Source organism: Cryptomeria japonica, chromosome 3 (genome assembly GCF_030272615.1).
Source record: "Cryptomeria japonica chromosome 3, Sugi_1.0, whole genome shotgun sequence".
Lineage (NCBI taxonomy): Eukaryota > Viridiplantae > Streptophyta > Pinopsida > Cupressales > Cupressaceae > Cryptomeria > Cryptomeria japonica.
Genome location: NC_081407.1, coordinates 732,381,742 through 732,394,734, shown reverse-complemented (window position 1 = coordinate 732,394,734; position 12,993 = coordinate 732,381,742).

Genomic DNA, 12,993 nt, shown 5'->3' with positions numbered 1-12,993 from the left:
TACTATGCAATGATTCATTCAAAGGAGTAAACTTTCTTTCTTTCTTGAAAAACTTAGAAATAGGAGGCACACCTGATGCTGCATTCACATTGTTGTTGATGATGTTTTCATTGATTTTGATGGAATCTTTGTTCGGTTTAAACTTTCCAAATGGTTGTTGACTGCTATCACCGTTATCACTCAGAGCCATAGGATGTGATTGTTCCATTTGACTCACAGTCAGTTGATAATTGTGAAGAGTTGCACACAACTGTTGGAAAGAAGTAAACTCAGAAAATAGAAATTTGTCTCGAATATCTTTTTGTAAATTAGAAATAAAGATTCTTTGAATATCATTGTCAGGCACTGGAAAAGAAATTTGAGCATACAAATGCTTATATCTACCAATGAAATCAGTCACTTTTTCTTTAACACCTTGTTTACAATGCATTAAATCAATCAAAGTAACTTTAGGACTTATATTGTTTTGAAATTGTTGAATGAAAGCATTTGCAAGTTGTTTGAAAGAAGTAATAGAATAAGAAGGCAACGAGCAATACCATTGTAGGGCTTTATCTCTTAATGTTCTAGTAAACAGTTTTGCAAGCAACCTTTGGTCATAAGCAAAATCAGTACATATTGTTTGAAAAGTCTTAACATGTGTTAGAGGATCACTTTTACCATTATAAAGCTCCAAATGCGGGATTTCAACATGTTTAGGAGGGATAGCTCGAACAATGTCAAGAGAAAGTGGGCTCGCAACATCAAATGTAGGCACACTAAACTTAGATTGATTCATAGAGGCAATTTGTTGCTATAAAGAAGAGACAGTTTGTGCAAGATTGTTAATGGTCGCTTCAGTTGAAGAATTCATATTAGATGTGTTAGATTGAGATGGAGGTGTTATGTTATTGAAAGAAGGTAAAGAGTAAGGTGGCGGGACACTATGATAGTTAGTCATAGGAGAGGATTGGAAAGGAGGAACACTACAAGGAGGAATGGAATGGTTAAATGAATTGCCCCCTTGCGTCATGTTCATTTGTGGAGATGTAATAGGAACACTCATTGAAGGAATGAATGAAGAAGTTGGATTGAATGAAGGCAGAGGGTTAATTGAAGAAGAAGGATTGCCCCCATGATTGGTGATCATAGGCGGAATGTCTTGTATAGAAGTAGTCATTATGTTTGATGTAAAGGTAGGTATGCTAGCAATAGAAGTCGTCAAAGGAATAGAATGATTGACTCGAGTGGGAGGTTGTGTATAACCCAAATTTCCAGCACAACTCTTCATAGGCATCACATTCGAACCCACAATGTGTGCAATACCACGCAAAATATCAATTCCATTCTTATCACTTTGAAGCATATGTTTTAGACCCTCAATTAAAGGAAGAGCTTGACTATCGGGGTATTCTTGAGACATCCATTGTCGAAAATTGTCAAATTGGTTATCCAATTTCGAAAGTTGTTCTACAGAAACCTCATGGAGAGCTTCTTCATCATTAGGAGGATTAGAGGAATTACCCATGTCCTCGTTAAAAAGGCTATTCAAATTAGGTTCCATCTCCTCGGTAATTACACCTCGGAAAGACTTAATTCTACAGCTTCATCTAACGGGAATAGTTTAAGTAGGGCTTATTGTTGTAAAACTCATGCACTAGGGAGAGAGAGAAGATTTTGAATTTTGAGGTAGCAAATATCAGTAAAATCAGCCAATCTCCTAGATTTAAGCTGTTAAATGCAATCACGACAATCTCTTGAAATTTCAGAAAAAATGTCAGGGACCGTGGTGCTCGGAGTGCACATGGTCCTCGCAACTTTTTTCGAAATTTGCAGGGATGAAAGTTATGATGATTTTAAAGCTAATCTGAAAAAATTGAGTGATTTTACGATCTGTAGATAGGCCAAATTAAAGTTGCAATCTCAAAATTGAACCCTACCAAGATTGTCAAAAAATGCAAAATTTGAATTTTGAAAAAGAGAGGGAAACTGAAATTTTGAATTTTATGATTTTAGAGGGAATACCAAAAGCAATGCAAGTTTTGAAATTTAAAAGTTGACTCAATTTCACGCAAAATTCAATTTTGAAAGCGGAAATCAAAGTTGTTGTAATTAAACACTTAATTTCAAAAGTCACAAATTGCAAGAATTTGAATAAAGCACTGAAATTTTGAATGAATGCAAATACACTTTTTAGATTTAAGACAGTAAGAACACAATTTTGACATAAAATTTCAATTTCAACAATTTTTGAATGATTAGAAGCCTTAAACCAAGCAATCACAAGACCAACTTTGACCTTAATTTTGAAAGTGTTAGAATTGATAAAATCAGCCAAAATTCTGGACTTTAGCAGAAAAATACAGTAAGATCTAGCTCCCGAAATTTCGGAAAAAATGTCGGGGACGATGGCGCTCGGAGTGCACACGGTCCTCGCAACTTTTTTCCAAATTTTTAGGGATGCAAGATATTATGATTTTGTTGCAGAATCCAAAATTACAGCCAATTTGGAGATGTTTTGATCAGTGAAATTGTCGGACAAAGGTTGAATCAAGAGGGTTTCAAAAATTAGGGTTTTGACACTTAACCACTTAACTTTCAGAATTAAAGCAAAAATATGAATTGATAATTTGCAGTAGAAGGGCAGATCTAAAACAAGCATTAATAATTAAACATTTCGCAAGCTTAATTACCAAAAAGAAAATTTAGGGTTTTTATGCAATTAACCTCTAAAATTTGCAAAAGATCAAACATGGAAATGCAATTAAGGAATCCAATTTTCAGATCTAACCATGAATAATCAGAAAGGATGTTCACGTCGGGTTCACCAAAATGTAAAGTGGAAAATCGAACCCTAGTTGCTCTCCCCTCTTCCAACTCCAAGGAGAGAGAAGGGAGATTACTAGGATTGACGGTTTTCACTTAGGGGAGACTTTACATTCAAAAGAGGGGTTGAAACCCACAAGATCCAATCCCACATAATGCAAGATTGGATTCTAAATGAGTTTCAAGGGTTAAGACAACAAGGCTACCCTCTTTTGTAAAGAATGTAGATAGAAGGATTAAGCTAGGAACGCATGAAAAGTGAGAAAGATTCACTTATAAACTGAGATAGGGATATAGGATGAAGCTGCGGACCTGGAATTAGCAGTAAAATGTTGAGACAACATTGTCTTGCAAATTTGAGCAAAAGTTGATGGGACGATGGCACCCAGGGTACACACGATCCTCCGAAAAATCCGCGAAACAAAGGGGGATCTGTTCGTCTCTGCACAAGGATTCCAGATCTTCAATTTCAGCCGTGTACCTACAACCTACACACAGAAAAGCGAAGATGATTGGGGGGTTAGGGATTAGGGGTTTGCCCTTAGGTCAAACCCCGGTTTTGGAATTAACCAAGAAATGAGAAATGCTGTAAATGTAAATGTTTGTAATGTAAAACAAGTACTAGTACCTTGTTGTAAGAATGTTTGTATTCTTACATGCGAAGGTGTAGATGTTGTTATATGTTGTATGTTGTATGTGGTATGTGATCTCCTCTTCAATGGTTGAATCCTTGTCTTGAATGCAACACTTAGCCTTGAATGGAGACTTAGAATGATCAATTGCTTGAAGGAATGCTTGAATGCTTGAATGCTTGAATGTTTGAGTATCGTTTCCACCTTTTTTTCCCCTTGCCAAATGAGAGAGGAAATGTAGTTTATATACTTGTCAATTAGGGTTGATAGACTAATTTTTCTGACCTTGGGCTGACAGGGAAAGAGTATTTTCCAATTTGCAAACTAAAAGACCCGAAGCCCCATAAGAGACCGGGCCCAAAATAGGGCCAGGGACCAGGGCACTGGGCACTTTGGTCCCACCTCCCGGGACAGCAGGGTGCAAGGAGGGATCAGGCAGGGTGCTGGAAAAATGCAGTTTTTGATGCCATGAGCAAGTTTCGGGGTCTCCATTCAGGTTCTGTGTTGCATCACCATCGTGAAGACCCAAATACAGTCGAAATGGCAAGTGTCACAATTTTAGGATGCTACACCAGTGTAACCTAAAGGAACAAAGGAGGCACTGATATTCGGGATGGTGGAATCCACCATGCAAGCTCTCAACCTCAGGATGCTAACACTGACCTGGGACTTGAATACATCAAACTGGGTATCCATAGGGGGTACCTCGGCTAGGGGCACATGGTTTTTAACAATCATGGATAGGGCCCTTAGCATCTATAGGCCTCTCCTATCGAATATCAACATGTCTCTCAACATGGTGACGATATTCCCGACCTGGGGGAGAATGTTCTCTCAGTTCAAAAATCCTTCAAAATTTCTCAGATTCTTCTCTACAGAATTGATCTACTCAAAATCGATAGAGATAATAGAATCATGATCGATAGCAAGAGGGGAAGACAAGGTAGAAATCCTAGGAGAGTTAGGTTGTGAATTAGAAGGAGAAGCCCCCCCAGTCAGAATAGATTTCAAAGTATGAGAGGTCAAGAACTCATTGGGATTAGATGACTTTTCACCCTGCATTGTGCCACGTAGAGGAGGACTATAGTGATCAGGAGGGAAACTCCTCCTAGATGACCTCCTAACTACAACTCCTATCATAGTCTCGGTCATAAAGCTCATAAGTTGATCGACAACCAAATCACAAAATAGGGATACCTATGCAAGTCTTTGGAAAAAGATGTAGGATTGTTTTGTGTTGATGTGTTTAAGATAAAAAGTTGAAAAGGGAAAACATGTTTGATGTTTTCGATTTTTTTGTTTTGTTCTCTCTTTTTTTTTGTAAGTATTTGAATGATTGTGATGAAAGGTAAAACAACTGTACTAAACTAGAAAAGGAAATGAGATAAAGCAACTAAGCTATACTGGAAAAAGAAAACACACACGAATCCCCTTTCACTTAAGGTTCACCAAAATGTAAAGGAGGGAATTTGTCACCTCAAGGATGATGAATCCTCAAGGACAAATTGTCCTTCTGATTACCTTTGCAAACTAGTGCTAAGATGAGCTAGGGGTTGACAAATTTATACAAGGAGTTTCAACCACCCGAGAAGTAGCTCTGGATGGCTCTACAGAGCCTCTATCCTTGGGACGAGTGCACAGAGCTGCGGCACCAATGCGGCGAGCTATCGTCCTGTATGGATGGAGTGCAGAGTCTGAGAATAAAGTCCTAGACACACCGATAGAACTTACAGCTAGACAATATTGGAAATTATGAAAAACACAGATTATGAAATAGAATGAGGAAGATACTAGAGGACAAAGAAATCTCACAACCGATCCACACTGTTTAGCCTCCCATAAGATAATATCCTCTTAATGAAGTTGTGCCTACACACATGCAAGAGATGAAACATTGGGGGTTGTGTTTTGGAGTCTGCCTAAGTCAGACCCCCATTTTTTGTGTTTCCATCTCCATGGACAACCCAAAATGCCATGGGAAAGGAAGATGATGAAGAAGCTGATAAAGAAGAATCCAAAGACCAATACAAAGACAATGCTATGATATTTGGTAATTAGAAAATAAACGAGATGTTGGAAAAGAAAGATAGAGTTAGATTACTCACCTAGTGCTTAGCAAGTGTTGTTATGCTTGTTAAACTTGGTAGATCAACGATGCTGCAACAATGGTGGTGGTGTCTCCAAGAGATTGAATTTCCAAGAGCAAGTCTCCAATCTGCCCAAAAAGATCCTTTGGAAATGTCCCAAAACCAAGGATATAGGCTAAGGGACAAGTTTGAATGATAGTGGCTGCACAGGGACACGTTACGATTCCTTCATGGCCGAGAGAGTAACGTCCCAATGTCCACCTACTAGCTGGCAGGTTAGCGAGACAGTAGCGCGTCGCGCAGATGTCTCTACATTGCATCTGCATCCACTAATCTATCAAATCGACAGAGTTGGTAATGCCTTTGGGGAAGCTGACATGGACTTCTTTGGTGAACAAAAGGACAAGTTGGGGAACCTGTCCTCCAAGTAGCGTGGTGGAAGCACTACATGTCGCAATTGCCACTAATGGTGATGAGGGTGATATTTTTGACTCCATAGCATATAATCTCTCCTCTTGAAATAATTTTTATTATGGGATTTTTTTGTTGAATTTAAATCCCAAAATAAAGAAAAAAAGTTGCTACTCTATTTATATACACAAAAGAAAAACACAAAGATGGTTTGAGACAATTTCTATTTTTTATTAAATAAAAATGATATTTACAAATTAATTTAAACTCAAATTACAATATTTATTACAAATGAAACGTCCACTATGATTTGAATCTACAACTAATCACAATCAATCTTGAGCTTCTTAAACTTGTTCTTCTATTCACCTAGAGGTCTTTGTTATTTCTCTAAACTCTCTTCCAAACCTCAACTACTTCTATACAAAAAATATTCTCCCTATTCTACGGAAAAGCCACTACAATTTCACACAACATTCCTTCTTTTGTTTCATGTTACCTTCTCACAAAAATTCCTTCTTATTTTCAAAATTTTAAATATATCTACCTTCATGAATTTTGTTGCCAAAAATATTTAATTTGTTGTTGCTATTCTAGAGGGGTGAAGAGGGATGTGGATCCCAAAAATATCTTCATGAGTCTTTCATAGATATGTGTTGACAAGAGGACTTAGGGATAATTAACCTCAAAATTGCCCAAACTACTACTTATGTGTTTAAAACTATCTTTGTTCAATTACTTTGTAAAAATGTTTGCAAGATGTTGTATGGACCTATAATACTTGACTTTTATGTAACCATGTCAACCAACTCCCTTATTAAATGAAACCTAATTTTAATATTCTTGCTTCATCCATGCAAGACTAGATTCTTTATCAATGTTATTGATGATCCATTGTCACAAAATAAAATTGTACTATCTTCTTGCTCTTTCTTCAAATTGGAAAGGATTGTCCTTAGCCAAATAGCTTGTAATATTACTATAGTTTTTTCTAAATACTCAACCTCAAGAATATAAAGGAAAACAATGGGTTGTTTCTTGGAAGCCTATGAGATTACTCCAAATCCCAAATGGAACACATCCCAATGTCTTCCTTCTATCATCTACCCCTCCTGTCTAATCATTATCTATATATTAAACTATCCAAACTCATTATCTATAATATACAAAATACCATATTACTTAGTTTCATTCACATATCTCAAGATTCTCTTATTAGCTTGCTAATGTTTCTCATTTGGAGTTTCCATAAATCTAGAAATCAGATTCTCTGCATGTATTATATCAAGTCAAATTTCTATAAAATAAATTAAAATTTCGGCAAAACTTTTATACGTAGTTGGATTCACATTTCTATCATAATATTCCTTATTCAATTTTAGACCTATGGCTATTGGTGTTGATTCAAGCTTGTTGATTTTCATTCTAAAAATTTTCAAAATGTTTACTTCATACTTTTCTTGAAAGATAAATATACCATCTTTCATATTCCTCACTTATATGTCTATAAACTCTCTTTTAATGGCCTTTTTTAAATAAAGAGAGATGAAATCATCATTCCTCTTTGAAACTAGTTCATCTATATAAAAGAAAATAATGAAAATATTACAATCACTACCTTGATGTAAATAGTATGTTCAATATCTCTTTTGCTAAAGCCACTTCTTTAATAATAATTCTTGGATTTAAATCTTATAACAAAGACATAGAGCTTCTTTCTTTTTGCCAAAGAATTGGTAATACATGCAAAGAAAAAATCTAAAGATAGATGGAGACAAATTTTATTCTTTATTACTAAAAAAATAAAATTTTAAATTGATTTTAAACTCAAACTTTGATATTGATTGCAAACTAAATGTCTACGATTATCTAGAGCTTCAACCAATCACAATTAATCTGGAGCTACTCAAAACATCCTATTTGTAGTGTCACAAATTGCACCTAGTGCATTTATTACACTTTTGCACTATGCACGATTCATTTATGAAAGTGATCTCTAATCATGATTTAATCATTTTGACATCATGGATCTTAAAGATGGAATAGCACTAGCCACCCCCAATCTCAATCAAAGGATATCTTGTTTGGATGAAAACACAACGCATAGATGTCTATGTAGTGTGCTAACATCTCAAGAACATCCCAAATTCAAATTGGCATATTTCGCATTAGACCCTTGTTGACGTGTTTCCCTTGGCTTGTGCATGTTTGAAATGGTCACTCCCAACCATGCAAAATAACAAAATGATTCATTCTTCCTCATTTTCATAAGAACTCACTCTTGGCTCTCTTTTTTTTGAATGCTAAGCAAATCTTTGTCAAAATACACAATCAATACTACAACACCTTGATCTTCTCTAGCAATACAACTATGCTATCATCCCAAGAGAAGGGTCTTGGCTATGTCACTCTTCTTCCTATTTCTTATCTATTATATTACTATATGATCATGTTGTTCAAGCTTTGAATGTATATTTTATCTAAGTGCATTTATATCATTTATCATATATATTTTATCATAGGGGCTTTCTCCCACTAAACGGGGATTGTTTCTATTGCATTTTTTATATTATCATAGTGTCTTTCCTCAATTAAGTGGGGTGTGTCTCTATCATATCAGTTATAATAGGGGTTTTCCTCTATTATAAAGGTTTATTTCTATTATATTATCATTTATCTTTTATCCAAATTTATCTAGCTGGCTATCTATAGAGGTGGAAATACCAAAATGGGGGTTTGATTGAGGCAAGCCCCTATATAGCCCCAACATTTTCCCCTCTTCTAAATGTGCATAGGTGACACAAATTTAAAGGGTTTGGAGTAGATTCAAGACATCTTCTGGTAGGTTTTCAATTCTATGTTTCTATAGACAACAATGTGATGCATAGACATCCTCATGGCGCAATGGCATCCTATGTCTAAGACTCGACTAGACTATTGCTAAAATCTAAATGTCTTGTTGAATGTTCATTTCTGTATAACTAGATTAATTTCCAATATTTCAATTACTTCTATTATTTTTGCATTAGTGTAGTATCATTTTGTTATTCTTGTATCTTCTTTTCTCACTAGAGCACCAATTCTGTGAGGTAGCAAAGCTAGGTTTGTTCCTTGAATTCTATCACTTCGAGGGTAGTGAATCCCCTCTATGTTTTTGTGAACCCAATGTGGATTCCTCATGTCGTATTTTTTTATTTTATTATTTGATGCATTTGGTAAGGTATTTTTGAAAGATGATTTTGATATGTTGGATGATGCCTTATATGATTTCCTAAAGGCATCCCATTTCAATCAAAAGTCTTCTAAGATCAACCCATTTGTAGATCATTCTTCCTTGGGTGGTGAAAAATCTATAATTGTTATTATAGGCTACCACTCACAAGCCTAAGAGACAATCTATTTATGTGACGATCACTAGCCCTTCACTAAAGAAGGTTAAGTCTATATACAATAAATCTTCTGGGATAAATTCTCATCATTTATTATAAGGTTTACTCGGTGTCAAAATTATTCTTATAATTTTATTGTGCACTTGTGTAATACAATAAGTAGTAAGAAAAATGTAGGTCAAGGTACTACTTCTTTTTCACCTTCTCATCTTCTCTACATATCTTGAAACTAAAATCTTCCAATATCCATTATTATTCCTTCCTTGAAAGAGTGGGGTACCTAAGAATTTTTTGAGAAAATTAACCACTTTGAGGTTTAGAATCTTGGATAAATCCCTCTAACGACTTGGTTGAGTATTAAGGAAAAAATATTTGATTTGATCCAATGCATCACAATATCTATTGAGAAGGGATCTGGTACTTATTTCTTCTCTCCTATTTGATTGACCAAACAACATAGTGTCATCAGAAAATTGTTAGTGAGTCATTGGGTTCAAGCCTACAACTACTTTAATTCCATACCATTCTTCTTCCTCACTAATCTTATTTATACATCTTCCCAAGAGTTCAACAATAATTATAAAGAGAAAAAGAGAAATTGGAACCAAGGAAACCATGAGCCTCATGGTGAGAATAGCTACTGGAGTCTACTACTCCAATCCAGCCTCATAGTGAAAAAGTTTGTTTAAAATTGTTTATGGTCACCAACCCAAAGGAGCACCAACCCCTAAATTTTGAGCACCTACTCAAGGAGCACCTACCCCTTCTCTAAGTACCCACTCAAAGAAATACAAAGTTTATTGTCACCAACCCAAAGGAACACCAACCCCCTATCTAATCACCCACTAAGATAACTACAACAAAATAAAATATTACAAATTTATTACCCTGTTACAAATGAGATTTTGTAACTCATAGTTTGTTCTCCTTCTCTGCCCCACTTAGTGTGGATAACCTTCTAGATTCTCTACACCCTGGTCTTCTTCTATTCAAATTTTTCTTCTTCACTTTCTACTCTCTAGTCTCTACATTCTATTTTCCACCTCTATTTGTATGTTCTTTACCTTCGTCTCACTACTCTAAAAGATTCATTATTACTTGTTTGTCTCTGCTTCTCATACACTTATAGTTCAACGACCCCCCACACACTCAAAACATCTTAGTTTTTCTAATAGAGTAAATCCACTTAATGGTCATCATCATAACCCTAGGATTTTCGCTCCACCAGGGAATTCAAAAAACATTTTCTTGAACCCCTAAGAAATATTTCTAATGGATAGATTGGCTACCATCAATAATTCCCTTTACTTCCATCTTCAGATCAATCTCTAAATTTAGATTACTCTTTAGTAATCTTCACCTACCTACAAATTGATGCCTTTCCTTCTGAAGATCTTCTAATCTTCTCAAGCCTCTCAGAAATCTTGTTTACAAGTTGATTCAATCTTTTGTACATTATCCTCTGTCAAATAGTTATCTTGGAAACCTTCTGAACTTAAATCATCCTGTGTGTACATAGATCACTAACTTTATTAATCTTCATATGCCCAATGAGATCTGGTATCCTTCTTCAAGCCACAAAAATAGTCTGCAACATGGTCGTCATTAATGCACTCTCCATCTTTTCTTAACCTAGCCTGATGAGATAGACAACTACCTCATTCAAGTGCATCAAGACCATTGACTTTTACATATCTAATTCACCTTTTTATGAACCTTGAGGCCACAAGTCTTAAAATATATCTTCCAAGTCACCCAATCAACGTCAGTCAACTTCTATGTGGATCTCTATGTCTATCGCACTACTAATGCATCGACAAAATCACCTCAAATGGTCACAACAACCTTAAAACCTATCACATTCTCTGCATCGCATAGAATACCCATGGGATCATGGGATATCACACCATCATCCATTTAATTTGCCTCGCGAGATCCTCTTTCCATCCATCTACTTGCTGTGGGATAGAGGGATGATTCACCCATCTCAATTTTTCTTCAATTTCTCGTACTCACCTTTTCTCTTGTCTTTGTTGTTGCGAGATGGCGGGGTACCAATATTAACATTGTGGTTGTTACCCCATAGTTCATTTTGTCTTTGATATTTTACATCGTAGGATAGTGGAATCTACCTCTTCCTTCACACCTGTGTTACCCTACAAGACCATCACGCATCTATTTTACATGGCGTAGGATAGTGTGATACTACACTCTCCTTCATCCTTTTCTTTCCCTGCAAGGTCATCTCTTTTTAGTTCTCTTTACCACAGGATTGTGGGGGCCCTTATTAGCTTCTCTTTTTCTTTCCCTACAAGACCATTTCACTTCAATTTTACCCTCCACGGGATAGTGGGGGACTTCATTTTCTTCACTTATATTTTATCTTGCAAGGGCACTTTTCTTCAACTGTTCATATTGTGGGGTGGCAGTAGAACTAACTTGTTGTGTTATGTGCATCCCTTATCATAGTTTAGCATTACCCCACGAGGAATTTTATCACAATTCTTTCTTGTTGTGGGATGGTGGGGTGACTAACCTATTGTGTTATTGACAATCTTTGTCACAATTTCACAACACCCTTTGGTCAATGCAGACAGTTGACTATGAGATAGCGATAGCGATAACATGATGTGTTATGCTATCCCTGTTACAATGTATGACTAACACGATGTGTTAGCCTAACTTCAACCACACTTTTTCTAAGTTAGACCACTTTTCTCAATGCCTTCACCACTCTATGGCCTATGTCTTCTTTGTCCAAAGGCAAGTTCCAATAACACACTTCATGCTTTCCTTCTATAGCTTCTTGTGTGACTAATGCAATGTGTTATATTAAGCTACAACACTTTTTCTTCCCGAGTGAAGTCATACTTGTTCTCTATCCACCACATCTTCTTAACTATTTATGTCAATAACAATCTAATCTCAACAATTTCTCCCTTTGGCATTGATGTCAACCTCACTCAATTTCTCCCCATTTTGCAACAATGGCAAAAGGTCAAGACAAACAACTATCAACTGCACATATTCTCCCCCTTTGAACTGCTTTACTTAGCTAGAGACACAAGTCAGCCCCCCTGTGACAACTGCATTTTATGTATGGCAAATAGCATGTCATGAACAACAACAACACTCTTATCTTATGCCCTTTATGCAATTGAAATGTCTGCTATCATTTTGTTGACCTTTTTCAACAACCATCTCCCCCTAAGAACCATAACTTTTATGCTCCAACATCTTGGGAGCACACATAGGTTCAAGAATGTATAATATGAAGCTATAAGCTCCCCATTTAACTATTGAAGGAGGGCGGAACAACACCCAACCTTAATCTCAGATATTCAAAAGTGTCCTTAGGTAGAGGTTTTGTAAAAATATTTGTCACTTTCTCACCAATACTAACATATTCAACTTTGAATTACTTTTCAACAACCTTTTCCTACAAGAAATGATATATGATTGAGATGTGTTTTGTTTTTGAGTTCATAATAGGGTTCTTTGAGATGTTTATAACACTAGAATTGTCACATTTTATGGAGATTGGATCAACATAGTCCACCTAGATATCCTTGAGTGTTTGCTTCATCCAAAGTACTTGAGAACAACATGTTTCACTTATAATGTATTTAGCCTCAATGATTGATAATGATATTGATTCCTACTTCTTGT